The following is an 18,105-nucleotide window of genomic DNA, read 5'->3' on the forward strand; positions in this document are numbered from 1 at the left end:
AATGAGGCAGTGGAAATTACACGATCAAAAAGCAAGAAGACTAAGAAGAAGATAAAACAGGGTACAACTGGCTACAAAATTTTGGTGCATGTTCAATCACAAAATCCTCACTTGAGAGGCAACCCAGGAGGACAATCACAGGAATAGGGCTATGATTGTTGTTCTAGAATAGTGGGTACACACGGTTCAAAACTTGTCAAAGCAAATGCAAGAGCTATGACTAAGAGTGATGGGGAGGGTACAACCAAGAGGAGGAAGAATCAGGGAAAGACCATTAACGAGCAGGTACTACAATTGTGGTGAAGAGGGTCACTACGCTCCGGATTTCTCCCAACTATCGAGGGAAAGAGGTGGTATCTACGCGTTATTTGGTGGAGGGAGAGGTCAAGGTAGTTCAATGGCCAAAGGTAGCAGACAACCAAGACTCTAGTGCAGCGAGCTCTATCAAATGGTGGTGAAATCTCTAGGGTGAATATCATCGGGGTGGACAAGAAGGATGTTGAAGTTTTGGCTAATAAGAGAGCGAGGGCTGAGAGGGAAATAGAAACCAAGCGGGAAACTAGATCCTGCAAGGGTAAAGAGAAGGTATATAAGGGTAGATAACAATCTGAAACTAGCAAGAGGAAAAGGTGTTGCAAGATCAAGCAGGCGGACTTTCAACTTGGGCGTGCCCATCCAGAGTATGACTTGGTAAGTGACGTTCAAAGTCAAAAAGCTAATCACCTTTGGGTAGTTGTTGGTGTTGAGTCCAAAGCTAAGGGGACAGTGGTCTACAAGTGCTAGCATGAGGCTACCGAGGGCCAAAGGAAATATGCATGCACTGCAAAATTTGGCCTTGAGGGTGGGAATTCCTACATATGTTCTTCCTCTTATGTAGCAGTCATTGAAAAGAAGATGTAGGTGCAAGCATAAATAGATGGAGGAGCCCAGGTTTGTGTTATGATGTAAGCAGCTATGAAGGAGACAGGTATTAAAGAGGTGGCCAAGTCAAACGTACTCATGAGGATGTCCAACCATGCCAAGGCGAGGTGTTTAGTTGTGGCTCAGAATGTAAGGGTGAAGGTAATGGGAATAGAGTGTTTGATTGACTTTTTTGTGATGAAGGTGGCAAGTGACAATGCTTGCCCTATCATCTCGGGGAGGCCATGGATATTGGCAATAGGTTCAAAGCAAGATTGGGAAAGCAGGGTGTTTACCTTGCATGATAGAGAGAAGGGAAGGCAAGTAGTGCTAGACTTGGAGACTAAAGGAAGCCAGTGTCATCCTATGGCAGCAAGAGATGAAGGGGATTTGACAATAAGCTATGAGTGTGAGATTGAAATAGCTTTTTGTCTCCTAAGAGTTTCAAGCTTGCAACTTCAAATATACATAAATATCCTCAAGAAACATACGGAATCCATAGCTAACACCCACTCAAAAGGCCATCACTATAGTTAGACAAGACCGGTATTGGTATGGATTACAGCACACACCAACATTGCACTTGAGGCAACATATTATCCTTCATAGTCCCCCTTCCCAAAGAAACAATTATAGCGTACATCTCCCAATGTAACTCAAGCTTCCATAGGCCTGTCTACACATAGCATGTTTAATCTCCATTCCATACACAACCTGGTATAAAGTTGTTGCAAACAAAGAGCTGTCCTAGCATGAATACAAATAGAGATCAATATGTGTGGACAATTTCAACTTGAGAGATCCAATTGAAGATAAAGCATGGGTGCAATTGACTTCTCTCTACTCTCGAGTCTCAATTGCAGGCAATCAATCTCCCTTCTCTCAGTTGTAGCACCTCTCTTTCAATTTTGAGACGTGGCTGCATGGTGGACCACATTTGATCTCTTTTTCTCTCCTTTCTCTCAACAAATATCACATAGAAAGGCCTTTCTCCAAATGTTTCTTTTTTGGTAAATCCATTAAAATTAATTAGTGGGAAATCTAGTGGGGAGAAAACCCACCTAAAAGGAATATATAAAAGAGGTGCCATAGTTCAATGCAAACTATGACAAGATCAAAAGATGTCTAGGAACAAAGCATACAAGGAAGGACTAATCTCTTTAAGAGAAAGACTATCATACAAGGATTAATGAAGAGAAGCTCGAAAAAAGGGGAAGGTGGGTAGAGGCGGTTCGTTGAAGACGAGCGGTTAGAGCCTACCGTACTTTCCAAAGAGCCCAAAAATGAAACCAATGAAAAAAGATCGCATAAGACTTTGCCAAGGATTGTCCCATGAAGGCTAAAGGAAATAATGATAGTAAAGCGCAAGATTCTATTGTGGGAGATGATAATCGGGTCCGCAATAGGGATGTAGCTATGAAAGAGATTGAGAGGAAGACAAAGAAAAATAAAGGGACAAGAGCTAGGGAGGTAAAAGAGACCATAGAGGGGGCCAAGGAAGATGTGAAAATGCAGGAGAAGTCAATGGTGGAGAAGCTGAGCGCCCCACTGCAAATCCCCAAGTACCCAAGCAGAGTTAATACTTTTGCCTTTCCTGGGCACACCTAACCTTCTCAACTACGTCGATCGTCCAAGTCCTAGAGCTGAAGAGGCTCAAAAGGGTAAAGGTAGTGCCAAGAGAATCCATGAAACAGGTGGACGTATGTGCATTAAAAGGGAAAGACACCTCCCTTCCCACTGCTCCACTGAAAGGAGGACCCCTAAAGAGCCCCTAGCATTCCTCTCTATAACCCCTTTGAAGTTATGATGGGAGAAAATCCCCTCAATATTACAGAGCCACTAGATTCTCCTGGGTTTGGTGCTACAGAGAACGGACAGGGGTTGGATATTAAGGAGTTTGTGCCACTCTCTCATTAATGAAAGATTTTGTTCTCTAGTCCTGAAACGTGAAAGGGCTAAAGACCCGGAAGAAGAGCTCTATCTTCTGGGAGGAATTGAGGAAAGCCAAAGAGGTCAACTACTGGGTGATCCAAGAGCATCACCTCAATGTCTCCAGCAAAAGAAAACAAGCTCTGGGAAAGAAGCTAGTCTTCTATGGAGAAGGGGCTGATGGGTATAGTGACGTCCTCTCTATTGTTGACAAGGACGTAGAGCCAAAGGTGGTGCTCAATCATCCATCTGGGAGAGCCTTAGGAGTTAGAATCAAATGGAAGGATCGATATATATTACCATCATTAAAATCTATGATCCATGCTTAGTGAAGGAAATATCAAAGCTATGGAAGCAATTGGAAAAGGTCCAGATTGATGGGGAATTTATTCTTGTGGGATACTTCAATATGGTGGAGAATAGAAAGGATAGAATAGGATCATTGAACATGCTAACGCAATCTGAAAGGTTAAAATGGCTTAGCCTATGTGAGACGTGGGCTCTAAGAGATATGTGGGAGGTGGAGCCTTGCAATAACACACCTAGGTTCACATATACCAATCTACAGTACGTTGGTACAACATCTCCATTGGATCACTGCTATTGCTCGCACCAAGTCGATTGGTTGCCCTCATTGCTCAAAATGAAGGTGATTCCCTCACTATGCTTGTCGGATCACTTTCGTTTAAGCATTGACTTGAAAAATTCCAAAGAACAAGCTCATTGTCCTCTAGGTCCTAAGAAGTTGCTCACGACAGGGGCTCATCTGTTCAAAAGATCCTCTTTTCTAAATCTTGGACTTCAATGCTACAACCAAGCTCCAAAAAGATGTAATTGCGGAGAGTCCTAGGGCATCGGATATCTTCACCAAGAATATTCAGAAAGAAATCAAGACAGCAGGCCCTCCAAGGAAGAAGCACTAGGAGGGGCACCAGAAGCTGCTTGCCGACAAGTTTGAGCTGTTAAACTCCATGAAACAAGAAGGATTTGTGTCGGTAGCAGAACATAAAAGATGGCTTGAATCCAAGGGGGACTTGACTGATTACAAAATGGAGGAGGTGAAGAAGGCCAAAATACTATCTAGAGAAACCTTTCTTCAACCAGAGGGGGCTAATCTAACCCACTTCTATAGAGCGGGAACGGGATTCACTTCATCTGATGCTTGATCACCTTCAACAGATTATAGGAAAATATGAGGCTTGGTCTCGTGGGTTAGATTAGCCTACTCTGGTGAATCCCGTGGGTCAATTTGCTTACGAACGGGATTCACCTCATCTGATGCTTGATCACCTTCAACAGATTATAGGAAAATAGGAGGCTTGGTCCCCTAAATTGGTTGAAGCCAAAGATACTCTTTTGGGAAGCATTAAAAAAATGGTCTCCATCTCTAATGCCAATCTCCTTGAGAGGGAGATCACTAAAGAGGAATGCTTTCTTGCGCTTCAAGCATTAGGTAAATAAAGGTCCACAAGATGGGACGGTGTGATTGCAAAGTTTTTTAAAGAATTCTGGGTGAGCTGAAGTCCCCTATCACAATTATGGCCAACCAAGCCTTGTTGGATGGGGTCTTAGACCCAAGAATTAAAAGAGGCCTCATTAAACAGGTCCCAAAGCAAGTGTGTTGCTCCCAACGAAACACTGGTGGCCCATTACCATGATGTCATTAGCCAAAAAATTTATTTCCAAATCGATAGACATTAGGCTTTCTCCCCTCCTGGACAAAGTTATCACTCCCCACCCGCTTTTGGATTTATCAAAGGAAGGTCAATCTATGTTGTTATTATGGCAGCAATGGTTGGCATTGAGTATGCCGCCAGGGATTTCATTCATGTCTTCACGTGAGCACAAGTGGTAATAACGCATGTTATTAACACTCCATAAGAGTGTTAACACTAGGTTGGTAATGGGACACTTTTATGTCCTGTGAAGTGACCATTTTCCTTGAATTATGTCAAGAGTTTCAAAATGGATTTGGAGGTGCTATCTGTCTAGAAAGTTGTCTCATGAGCTGAAAAAAACTTGACATTTTTTTGGAATATCAATTCCATCTTTAACCTTGTCCTTGCACAACATTTCACAACCTAAACTGTGTGAAAAAACGGATCCTGTTTTTGGCTTTTTTCAACTTTTTGCAACTATACCACTCTAGAATTCATGTTTGTGAGGTCTATAATGCTAGAGAACTATCTTTAGTAGTCCTCAACATGTCCTGATGCTTCTAGGGAGAAATAAATGTTAAAGTTGTAAGTTATGACCAAATTACAAAAATTGTCAAATCCTGTTTTTTAGCCAATTTTAGCTCTTCTATGATTTTTTTGGTGGCTTTCATGATATCCAAATGCAGTTTTGATTCTCTATGTTGCATATTGTAACTTAAAGCTAATATTCCTTGAGTTTTGGGGCACCTAATACCCTATTTTGCATAGTAGACAACGATGGTTGATTTTTTCAATTATAGAAGAAAACGAAACATTCTAGTATATCAAGTATAGATTTTTTAATATTGTTAGTTTCTTGTGACAACTACATGCATTTTGTAGGTAGTAACCATATCTAGTCATAAGGATCAAATTTGGCTAGATATTGAATAGTTTCTATGGGATTCTACAACTCATAATGTTGAACCCAGTTTTTTCATGCTTGCTGTATTTAGCACTTCATCTTTGTCCCCAAGATTCCCCTTGGTAAGAGATGTATTATTCTTTTGACATGCTCCATGGATCCTTATGAACCTAAAGGACAATAGGGAACTAAGAAAACATGCATATATTATTTGTATTGAGTGTGGCTATAGAAACTTTGATGATAGGTTTGCAGAATGGTAAAAATTCAACTTTTTTGTACCTAATTCTTTTGGCAAAACAAAAAATAGTGAGTGAGAAGCAATCATATGTTCTGATCACCAACCCATTGAAGTTAACTAGGGAATTTATCTCAAGTCCTACAAAAATCCCTAATCTTATTTTTATGCAAAAAAACGTAAGAAATGATTGTTTTGATGAAAATGTACTGGTCCATCAACTTTGGAGGCTTGGTGTGACCAAAAGATGAGAAATTTTACAAGTTTCTTATTTTTTCCATGTGTAGTAGGCTTGAACTATAACCTCGTGAAAGGATTTTACAAAATGAGTGGATCTACTATGGTTTTGGAGGTTTTTTTCAAAACCCTGAAAGGACACTTTTATGTCCTGTTAGGTTACCAACCTAGTGTTAATAACATCAAATTCACAAGCACCTGCTAGAACCAGCCCTTCATGTTAGCTTGGCAGGCATTCTGTCTAGCCTTGTGGGGCCCGGCAGGCAAGCTATCATGCTCGGCAGGTTTGGATATATCCTCCTCTTGTTCCCTATTTTTGGAGGTGGCTATATAAAAGATGTCCCATCCTTGCATCTGTCCATTTTGGCACACTTGTTGGCTTAGTTGAGGTGTTGGTTCTCATTCAGGTAGCTTTATGTTTTAACATCATGAACAATTACAACTTACTTTCCCTTGGGTGTCTATCCGTCTGGAAACAGCCTTGGGTAGAGAGCATCCTTGCGGAGGGTTTAGGTGGTGCAAGTGCTTGGGACTCATTTCTATGGCTGGAATGGAGCGCTCCTTATTACTACACCTACGTATTATTTTGTTACGTATAGTTACCTCCCTTGGGTGTCTATCCATCTAGAAATAGGTTCGGATAGGAAGCATCCTCGTGAAAGGGGTTAGGTGGTGCTAGTGCTTCAAGCTCATTTCAATAGCTGGAATGGAGTGCTCCTTATCACTACATCAAAATACTTGTCTGTCACGTTTAGTTACGTCCCCTGGATGTCTATTCATCTGAAAATAGGTTTGGGTAGTGAGCATCCTCATGAAGGGTTTAGATGGTGCAAGTGTTTGGAGATCATTTCTATGGGTGGAATGGGGTGCTTCTTATCACTGCACTGAAGTCATTGTTTGTTATGTTTAGTTACCTTCCCTGGGTGTCTATCCAACGGTGTGAAGGGTTAGATGGTACAAGTGCTTGGGCTCATTTATATGATTGGAATGGAGTGCTCCTGATCACTACACCGACATACTTGTCTGTCCATTTTTATTGCTGAAATTGAAATTTTACTTCTTTTTGCTTTATGTCTATATGTAAATTAGTTTACTTTACTATACAATTGTTCAATTAAATATGAATTTTCAAAAACCTAATATTTTTAGGATTGTATGAATGTATAGGTGGCTTGTGAACTTGTCATGGATGCCAATGCTTGCTCTCAAAACATCAATGCAGCTACTTCTAGTCGCCCATCGACTAGTGGTGAAGTATCAAACAATGGAGCTTCCAATAAAGCGAAACGCAAGGCCGTCGATGGTAAGGTGCCAGGGCCTAAGTGGAAATTTGCTGAGAACGTAAGATAATTTATAGATTGGCATTGCAAATTATGTGGCAAAGAAGAATCAGGAGGTGCGCCTTGTATTAGGGAACACTTCCTTGAATCAGGGAATGGAACAACTAACATGTCTAATGGAGGCAGATGTAATGGTAGGTCATGAGAGTGCGCCTTGTATTAGGGAACACTTCCTTGGATCAGGGAATGGAACAACTAACATGTCTAATGGAGGCAGATGTAATGGTAGGTCATGAGAGTGCTACGAAATGCTTGAGAGATTTGTTAGGAGGTGTAACCAATGCAAGGCGACATAGAATACCGACTCCAAGCCTTTATGCTTCATAGCACCAAGGCAATGCTCCCTCAACACAAGGCGGACAAAATAGTGGTGCACCCTACATGCCGACCAACACACGCACACACACACACACACACAAGAGCTAGCACTCAAGATGGATCGCCTGAGTACTAGTTTGAAATGCATAGAATGAGGCAAGTAAGTCTAGAGCAAAGCTTTCGATCAACTGCTCTTCAAGAGGCACAATTTGATCTTGCGCAAGCTATCTATTTTACAGGTGCTTCTATGTTGTTGATGGTCACATGAGAGTCATGGAAGCATGCATGGAAGAAGATCAGTGAGTATGGAGCTGGTTTTTCCCCTCCATCATATCACCAAATGCGCACAACATTCTTGGATAAATGCTTTGTAGACTCCTAAAAAGAAGTTGATAGATTGATCTTGAAATCAATTGATCAAACGAGATGCACTATAGTCAGTGAATGGATGGTCAAATGTCCAACATAGGCCGCTGATTAACGTGATGCTATTGAGTCCTTGAGGGGAGTGCTTTATTAAATTGGTTGACATCTCAGGTGAGATAAATTCAGGGAGCTATATAGCCGATATAATCACAGAAAGAATCCATCAAGTTGGTGTCCAAAATGTAGTACAAGTGATAATGGACAATGCCAAAAATTGCAAAGCAGCGGGTCGTCTCTTGGAAGAGCGCTTTCCTAGCTTGTACACGTTGTAAGCGGGATGGAAACACACAGAACGCCTCTATAATTCCCCGACACACACTCTTGGAATGATATACACACACACTATGGGGCATCACTCGGCTTACACAACCCACCTGGCCGAGACAGGGAACACACCGATGGAGCGAGAGGAGAGAGACTATCCGTTTACCCACTCCACACAGAGAGAGACACACACACACACACACCTAAAAACTCAACTCAAAAGAGGAGAATTTCTTATGTTTAGATACAATAGAGCTTGGGCCAACACCAATGCGGCAAATAGCTCACACAGTATGGGTAAAATATGCCAGATACAATCACAAATTGGAGCAGAAGTTTTGCTCATAGGAGGAACTTACACAGCCAAAACAACAAAAAAAATAGTAAGGAATTTGGCAAAATGGACAGCGCCATTGCATCCGGAACGGCCCAAAACCCCAGTCTACAATGTCAAAGTGCTCAAATCCGACCTCGGATTAGCAATTTACGGCCAAAACAGGCTCCAAAAATCCCAAAAACACAGTTGCAGCTGTTCCTCCTCTTCTCTCCACTCTTTTTCTGGTCTTCTCTCTGTTTTTTCAGTTCCCACACTTAGCTTTATTACTTGGGCACCCTTGGCCTTTTAGATGACCTCAAACGGACCCGAACAGGCCAAAAACTGACCTCGCAGTGCATAGTTGTCACCTTTTTGCATCATCCGCACACCTGGCACTCAACTTTTTTCAATAATGCATCCCGCCACTACGTGAAGTGGCCCTAAAATATGGTCCTTATGATGACCTTTCTACATAATTATCACAAGAAAACATCCACGTTGTGCCCATACTTCTCCGCGTGCAAGTATTGACCCATTTCGCCCTCCTGACGCCACTAAATGCCATCTGACGCATCTGCTTACCTCATGTCGTCGGCCCTCGGATAGCTTCCTCGAGAAGTTTTATGCGCTACCAACTCCTCATTATTGTAGAAAAAACACACTGATACTGGGTAACGATGAAACTCGATGCACTATGTACACCCTATCCTACATGTACACATGTGGGCCCCACGTAACCACCTAGCTCTGGAAAAAGGGAAATCTTTTATTTGATGCACCATGTATGTGTATATACATATGCACAATCCCTTGCTCCAAAAAACTCCTGGCCCATCCCCTAACCTGCTAGAGCATTCATGCTCAGCAGAGCAGAAAAAAGAGATATTCATTCCACCTGGATCCCACACAAAAACACTTGGCATTCCTTGCATCAGAAGCTTAATCAAGGTTCCACCTGGTTCCCAAGGAAAACCTATAGAGATACCATAAATCAACTTTGCATCAAGAAAACCATCAATTACTTTGGCATAGACCTGCATGTGCAAATATATCTCCTTCTCCATAGCTGAGAGGTCTCCACTGATCATTTGTGTCATAAATTCCTGCTTCTTTGACAACTCAACCTTGGTTTGCATTAGCCCTTCAATCACTTCATAAGGCCCTTCACTTTCATCTTCAACCTCATTTGCAAATGCGACTACACCAAACTCCTGGATTCCTTTGTCCATCAAAAGAAATGTAACATCAGCATCCGCATCACTGCCGGTAGTACAATCACTGTGCTCATCAGTCACTGTGGAATAGTCTTCATCACTAGACTCATCCTCATCTTCATAAAACTCCTCCAATCGTTTCCTTGTGTCCATATTAAATAGCTTCTTTGCACATGTCTTTCCATAGAGGCTAATCGTACCACGTCTCCAATCTTGAACAGCTCCCACTGCATGTAACCATGGTCTGCCCAGTATAATAGGATATGCTCCCAACCCTGCTGGCATCACATGAAAATCAACCACTGCCTTTGCATCATATGCCTCCACTTCTAAGCTCTTCACAACACCCAAGCATTTTACTTTCTGATGGTTTGCCAATCTAATCCGAAAGCCTGACACACCAGTCACTATAAGACCCATCTTCTCAACGCATGAGTGTGTTATGACATATATTTGGGCTCCACCATCAACATAACCTTGTCCCAAATTTTTTCTTTTGTGCCACACATCTACTATTGGACAAATGTCTGGTAGCTCATCCATTGCCAACACCTTCACTGAACCTCTCTCTGGCTCTTTCTCCATTGGGTTAACCATCCTCTTCCACTGTCGCTTTAGCTTAGGCACCATCTCTATAAGCTACCTAAAAGTAACATCTGCCTTCCTGCTTGTCAGATCCTCCTTCAAGTCATAGCTTAATTGCCCATCCTCTATTGAAAAATCTGAAACATGAAACTTACGACGAGCCCTTCTTTTCCTCTTGGCCTTGACATCCTCACCTTCATGACTCTTTTCCTTCTTCTTACTAGGACTTGGGGCACTTCTTCCTTCCTTGTCCTCTGTGGTCCTCTTCCCAATAGGCATCACTAATGTATCCTCTAGCTTTAATGCCTTCTCCAAGGTGACTACACTTAACACTTTTGTCTTTCCCTTTTCCTCCTGGGTTAACCCACTGGTTCCTTCATCTCCCTTAATTTTGATGTCATAATCATTGGACCTAGTTAGCACCTGTCTTGGCAATGGATACATGTCTCCACCTATCCTTGGTGGCTTATCACATTGCGGGTTGATGTGGCCCAACTCTCCACAATTATAACATGTGGACGTCTGCCTCCAGAACCTACCATTGCTTTGTCGGATTCACTTATGATGTGACAACTCTGTCATCGAAATCTAAGTAAATAAATGAATAAAATATGAGGTAATAGAACTACCTATAAATGAACGTAACCAACCATGTTCAACAACACTTACGGTCCAAAATAGAACTGATGTCGAAGTGAACACAATCGACACGTTGTAAAACAGTGCCTGTTGGTCTAGCATTTGACAACGACACTTCCGGTCCAATATTAGGACCGATCCTAGCGTGAAAAGCAAGATCAACATACTTTTAAAACTAAAAAAAATAATTATAAAAAAAAAGTATACCAACTTAAAAACAAAGTAGTTAAAGAGCTTATGAATGTAAGCTAAAATTTATACCGTAATTTTTTGTCTTCCTTATGAGGACTCTGAAAATTCTGACAATTCTTTGATTGGATACCTGAGCAAGTCAGAGGTGCAGAGTATGAGAATTGTGAAGAAAATGGGCCCCCTAGGGGCCCTATTTATAAATACCTTGAGGCCTGCCGGGTTCGCAGCCCTCCGTGCTTTCTTAATAGCCCGTCGGGGCCCAACGGACTACAAACCTGTACTAGCGGGCAAATCTCACCGGACCTCCCAATCCCCTTCAAGCCACCATGCCATTTTTTGTGAATGTGAAGACTTGTGAATTGAAAATTTTGTTAATCAACAGTGTGATCACAAAAAAACACGCGTGATCACGTGAATTTGAAATCCCTGTATGCCGCCTTCACTAAGCAAGAGTATATCTTACTTCAACTGGATTTGGACAAAGTCTATGACAAGATCACATGGTTATTTATAGAAGAGGTTATGAAAGCACTAGGCTTTGGGCCTAGCATGTGTCAGCTAGTGAGTACACTCGGTGTAGGTAGCCAATCGGAGCTTCTATTAAATGAAAAAATCGTGGGAGCATTTGAGGTCAAACGATCCATCAAACAATGGTGCCCACTTGCCCCTCTAATGTTTGCCATTGCATCCCATCCTCTAGTAACATTACTCGAGGATTGTGTTGTGAGAGGGGAGATTCAAGGATTGTCTCTACCTGACAACAACCAATTGCTTGATAAGCTGTTTGTGGACGACTCGCTGCTCTTTCTCAAAGCTTGCCCTCAAGTTCTTAGAAAGGTGCTTGAGATTGTTAAACTTTTGCTATTGCTTCAAGGTCGAAGTGTAGTATTGAAAAATCAAGGCTGATCTCTCTCACAGAGAGCGACTCGTTTGATCCCTCAATGTGGTCCGGGGAAGTTGTGCCAAAAGGGAAGATTTTGAGCAGAGCGAAAGTGATCAACTTATTCATGCTCCCCTACATAGCTTTTAACGGTCCACTGCTTAAACTTGCCAGATGTGATTGGAAAGATTTTCTCAAACCGGTAAAAAGATTCTTGTGGAAGAACAACACCAAAGACTCGATGCCATGGCAGCGGGCTAGCTGGGAAATAGTGGCAAGACCTATTGAGCATGGCGATCTCGAGATTCTTAATCCTAGTGCCCATGCGGAGGCCCAGTGTGCTAAGTTCGTGGTTGCACTCGCTAAGCAGAGCCAGTCTTGGACAATAATGGTCAAGGCCATGTTGGATAGTGTCAAGCTCTTCTCGCAAGGCGGTCAATGGAAAGGGCTAGAGATGCACGACAAATTGCTTGCCCCTTAGTGGGCTGGCCTAAAGCTTGGGGGCTCGACAGGAGAGCTTGCTCGCAAATGCAATAGAGCAACGAAGACTTTGGAATGGGGTGAGCTTGCAAGGTATTGCCACAACTCTTCAACTCATTTTGGTCTCCTTCACTTTCTAAGGTAGGAAGCATCTCCCTTAACCCATATTGGAGGGAGGCTACGAGAAAGATTAATAACAAAGGTCTTAGACATCTGGGCCAACTATGGGATTATAATAGTAACCAGTGGAAAAGAATGGACCAAATCGAAGGCCAATGTAACCTAAATGGGAATAAGAGACTTCTGATTAGTAGAGTCTTGGAAAGGCTTGATAGTTGGGCTCTCCCTAGTTGTGAGTCTATATTTAAGTGGAAAGCCTGGCTTTGGCCTAAGGACAGACACTTCTTTAAGACTCATACTAAAGAAGTCTACCACACACTTATGGCATCGTTGGATTGGTTCTCTCCCTTGAACAAACAATGGGATATGGACTAGCCAGAATCAAGATGGGTGACTGTCACCAAGAACATTTGGTGCCCCCAATGGCCGCAAGTGATGAAGGTCTTCCTCTGGGAGGTACTTTGGGGAGCCTTGCCGACTGGGGTTAAGGTCCTAGCTAGGGGGATTGGCCCTAATACGTGCTCTCAATGTAAAACGGCCAATGAAGACCTCTCGCATCTCTTCAAGGATTGCCCAACGATTAGTGGTCTGGCCCTCCCAAGAAAAGATCGTTTTTAAAGAAGCCTATCTTCCAAGTCCTTTGGACCCACTTGCATAGAGGCCTACAAGAGCCACGAGATAATCATTGCAACTCAAGTTGTTAGATTTTGTTACTTCAAAAAAATCTAGAAGACCAGGAACAATCAAGTATTCAGTAATTCATGGAAACAACTAGTTTCATGGAGATAACACAAGAAAGCAAAGGGGCGATCTTAGCCCTTGGAAAATGGAAGACTTTGGACAAGTGAAACAGATTAATTGGCATCGTAGATGCCGGTCCGCAAGGATAAGGATGTGGTTTTTCCGGGGTGGCTCTCCTGTTAGCTGATGTTTGGTCTATTGGAGAGGTCATGGCTCGGCATGAGCATGACAAGAATCTGTAATTTTTTGGGTTTGTCAATATAATCCACTCACCATTGTGAGTTTTGAAAAAACAAAGGGTCTGTAGGGAAGGCTCATGAGAGGATGTAGTAGAGAGAAGGGCAGCACACAGGTCAAAAAGCTCGAAGGCGGTCCACAATAAAATCCAGCGGTTGACCAGTGTAGGTCCATAGCAAGTGAGTCACGGTTTCCTTGGCAAGCCGACCAGTAACACTGCAAGCATACATCTCCATAGGAAAAGCCTGCTCTTTAAAGGGTGCAGCTTGCTTTTCCAAATGTCTCTGAGTCTTTATGTTCACCATGACTGAGGTTTATGCAGATTCCAAATGGCATTTGCATAGTCATCAATCCAAGGGGAAGGCAAGAGAAATGCATAAACTGAATTCACCGTAATTTGTTGTAAAGATAACATAGCCCGACCCGATACATGTGTAGGCTAACTGGGGGTAGACTTGAAGGCAAGGGTTTTTTGCGGATGCTATCAGTGGCAGGCACATTGCTGCCTTGAACATGCTGACCATGTGACTGAAATTCATCTGTGACAAAACTAGGGATGCCATCACTCCAAGTATCCTGAGCCAAATGTAATTGAGCCTGAGGGAAATCCCAAAGGCAGTGCTGCTCAATCTCTACCAGATGTCCATACCCACGGAAAACCAAGGCGTGTCCACCATGTGTGAGCCACTAGTATAACTTGCTGCCTAAACATCAAGATATGTCTCCCACGCTGGGTTGTCTACTGAGAAAGGGGGTCCTAGGCTGGGCAGGCAAGGCAAAGGGATCTTGCCAAAACCACTCTCCAGGGTCTCACTACAGTTGAGCCAACTGTAGAGCTCCAAAAGCCCATAATTGCCAATCCCCACTGATTGCCTCCACTGAATGTGGGTCAAGCAACCACTGACCTGTGGAAGCCGCTCCTTCAAGTAAGCGAACCTACTTTGACTCAGGCATGTGTGCAGGCCTTGAGCAGACACAGGGAAATTTCAACAGCTTCCCACAATTATTCCCACATTGTGAATTATGACGACATCATGAGGTTCTGCGGGTGAGCACCGCGCACCTAGGTGCACGATGCTGAGCCTACAGAATCTTATGATGTTGAACACTATGGGAAAAACCAGGGTTCAGCGACCACTCAGTCCAACTCTGTGTACCGCTGTGAAGTCTCTAATTGCTACAAGGCACTTGCTAAGGGAGCTAGAGCCTAAATTTTGGCCCGAATGAGCTTCTTCCAAGGCTTAGCACTTGGAAGGGACCTGTGAACAATGAGCTTCTCTAGTAGGCTCTACTCTGTGATGCTAGATCAAGGAGCCCAAGCCCACCCTTCACGAGGATGCAGACCAAGCAACTTTGGTGAGTGCAGGCTGTAATTCCTCTCTGCCAGACCACAGAAAGTTCCCGATAAGCTGTTGAATCCGATCTATGCAAGAACTCAAAAAAGAATAAGCAGGACATAATGTACCACATTGTTGCCAAAAGCACCTGGTTGGCCACCACACTACGTCCGCCAAGGATAGATCTACTGTACAAGCTTCCTTCAAATGCTCAGGAGGAGGAGGGCAATCTGCTTCTCTGTGTCAAATCATGCCAATCCAGATAGCAACTGTCTTCCGCTAGTTGATCAGTGCCCCAGAAGCTATGCAAAAATCCTCAAGAGCATGTTGGGCTCTCCTCCAATTGGCCTCGTGGCTATCCAAGTACAATTGTCATTCGCAAACGCCGCATCCAATGGCTGCTCCTCCTCAAAGGCATCTATAACCCTCTCGAGTCCAATGCCCTGAGCCGTGAGATAGCTGCTCAAAGCCTTTGCAAAGAAAAGGAACAAAAAGGAGTTGAGAATCGTAATGGGCATTCACTGCTTACTGTCGGATATCGTCTAGAGAACCACCCTTGTTGGGGATAAGATACATCGAACCCTCTGATAGGCTCTGAGGCACCACCCTTGCATCTCACACATGCGGAAACCCACTGCATAAACCATGCCCAAAGTCTCTGAGTATCTCAAGAAAAACAAGGAATCAGGGCATCCTCTCCACGGAAGCTGTGATGTGACAATGCCTTGAGTGCATCCAGCAACTGAGATCCGACTAGAGGCCTCTCCAGCCTCACACATATCATTAGTGATATTTCGCCGTATATGAGCTAAGACCTTTGCCTTGCAGCCTTGCAGGCATCCATGTGCTTTGAAGGCTCCTCTACGGGGAGTAGCTCTATGTAAAAAACAATGGCAATCTCTCTGATCTCTTGTGACTCCCGTGCTACGGAGCCACCCAGTCTCTGGAGTGGACGCATCCTCGTCAAGAGTGCCGAGTCTAGTGAGCTCAAAGAACTTGCCATAAATTCTATCTCCAAGCTGTGTCCATTGAGAGCCCACTTGTGGAAAGAAAAATCGTGCCGCCTCTCCTCGAGCTTTCGGATCACTTGTCTTGCCTAGTCAAGCTGAGCCTCGATCCAAGCACTATCTGGTTCTCTCTTCCCCTATGGCTGCCCTCTGAGCTGCATCTCCGACAACATTCTTGCAGTCAACCAAATCGTCTCCATGGTCTCTGACAAGCGCCTGATCCGAGAAGTAGTTTGCTAAAATAGCCGTAAAGCCACCAAGAAGATAGAATCCATCTAGCTGTGTTGTCCCCTCTCTGACTCTGAGAGCGAGAGAAGTTTAGACTTCACTGCTGTCGCAAAAAAGCCATAGTGAAGGTGCACCCTATCAGGTGGGTCTGTTGAAGTAACACACCAGTGCTTGACAGCAAGCAAGGCCCGGACTATGGAATTCCAAAACTCTGTCTGAGCACTCACATGATTTGGGTGCACAACACGACAATCAACACTTGAAAATGCATAGCATGTTCTTTTTTTTTTTTTTTTTTGCAAAACTCACAATTGGGAGTGAACTATATTGAACAGCCCAAAAAATTACAAGGTCTTGTCATAGCGATATAAGCATGTTAATGTGTCATTGAAAATGTTCTCCCGGACAATGCTAGTTACTTGTGCTTGTTAGCATATATTAAAAACCAAAGAGTAAATATAGTTTGAATTTAAAATGTTTATAAAAAATTTATAAGGATATAAGCATGTTAATGTGTCATTGAAAATGTTGTCGCGATAATGCTAGTTACTTGTGCTTGTTAGCAGCATATATTGAAAATCAAAGAGTAAGTATAGTTTGAATTTAAAATGCTTATAAAAAATATTATTCATTCCCTCCCTTGTAGTGTGATTTTTCAGTTACTCAAAACGACGTGGGGTACTAGAGTCTCTCTCTCTCTCTCTCTCTCTCTCTCTCTCTCTCTAGCAATGATCTTCTATCGGGCCATGTGTAAGGCCCTACCAAATACTTACACTTTGTCCACTATCGTACCTTTTTTCATTAAGTCAGGAGACCCTATGGAGCCTGGGAACTACAGCACTATCATGATCGGACACACATTGGCACAATTGTACACATCCATCCTTGAGCAACAATTGAGTAGATGGACAGAGAGAGAGAGAGGGTGTACGGACAGCAGGACATGCATATTTCAGGAGAGGTTTCTCTACTCTTGATTATATTCTAACACTCATACCGATTATTGAGGAGGGGAGATCACGTGGGACACGACTCTATTATTGCTTTGTGGAATTCCGCAAAGCCTTCAATATAGTGCCCATGGCTAGATTGATGCGCAAATTGCAAGAGATGGGAGTACCCAAAGAGTTGATTTGGGGGATCATGGCTCTATACAAGTCAGTAGTGGGACATGTACGCACTTCAGAGCGTATTTTGATTTGGTTCACTCCATTGTTGGGGTGAAATAAGACTCCCCGCTATCTCCTACAGTATTTGGCATGTATGTGGATGAAATTGCTGACTACATTGAGAGGGATGGAGAGAGAGGAGCACAATTGGTAGGGACATGGTTCCCACTATTGTTATATGCTGATGATACTGTGTTGATTTCTGACTCCTTGGAGGGGATGCAACGTCATTTAGATGCACTGTACACATTTGCCCATGATGGTGGATTGCTTGTTAGCCTGGGTAAAACAAGAGTTATGGTGTTTAACACCACACCACAGTGGGTCAAGAGGTCAACAGCCACTTTTACATATGGCCAGGAGATGATGGAGTATATGTATGTATGCACCTATCTTCGAGTAGTCTTCAATGGACCGGTGCTTTCATTGAGGAACGCAGCAGAAACTAGATTGACAAGAGCTTATGCAGTCTTGGGGGGTTGGAGAAGATGTAATCGCAAGTTCAGTTTCAAGAACCTCGAACAAAGTTGTGGCTTTTTGACACTCCAGTGGCTTCAACTATGTTATATAGGGTTCAGATTTGGGGACCCTCAGTGGACCACCATGGCAGGTCTGGTAACACTGATGGATGGAGATGTATGGGAAGACCTCTAGTTTCTATGTTCTCTCGTCTCTTTCGGGCTAAGGCGTCAGTGCCACATGAGATTATTTGAGCCGAGCTAGCTGCACCCCCTCTCGTGGTCGAG

General features: G+C 43.2%; 1 long non-coding RNA gene across 1 annotated transcript; it reads right to left on the bottom strand.

Moving 5' to 3' along the window:
* Positions 1-13,388: 13,388 nt before the first annotated feature.
* On the bottom strand, positions 13,389-16,420 carry LOC147444363 (uncharacterized). The gene is made up of 2 exons (XR_015190118.1): positions 15,084-16,420; positions 13,389-14,998 (listed from the first exon to the last, which is right to left on the bottom strand). It is a non-coding gene; the product is annotated as an uncharacterized LOC147444363 (long non-coding RNA).
* Positions 16,421-18,105: the final 1,685 nt, after the last annotated feature.

This window comes from Adiantum capillus-veneris, chromosome 13, assembly GCF_014529385.1.
Source record: "Adiantum capillus-veneris isolate H3 chromosome 13, ASM1452938v2, whole genome shotgun sequence".
NCBI lineage: Eukaryota > Viridiplantae > Streptophyta > Polypodiopsida > Polypodiales > Pteridaceae > Adiantum > Adiantum capillus-veneris.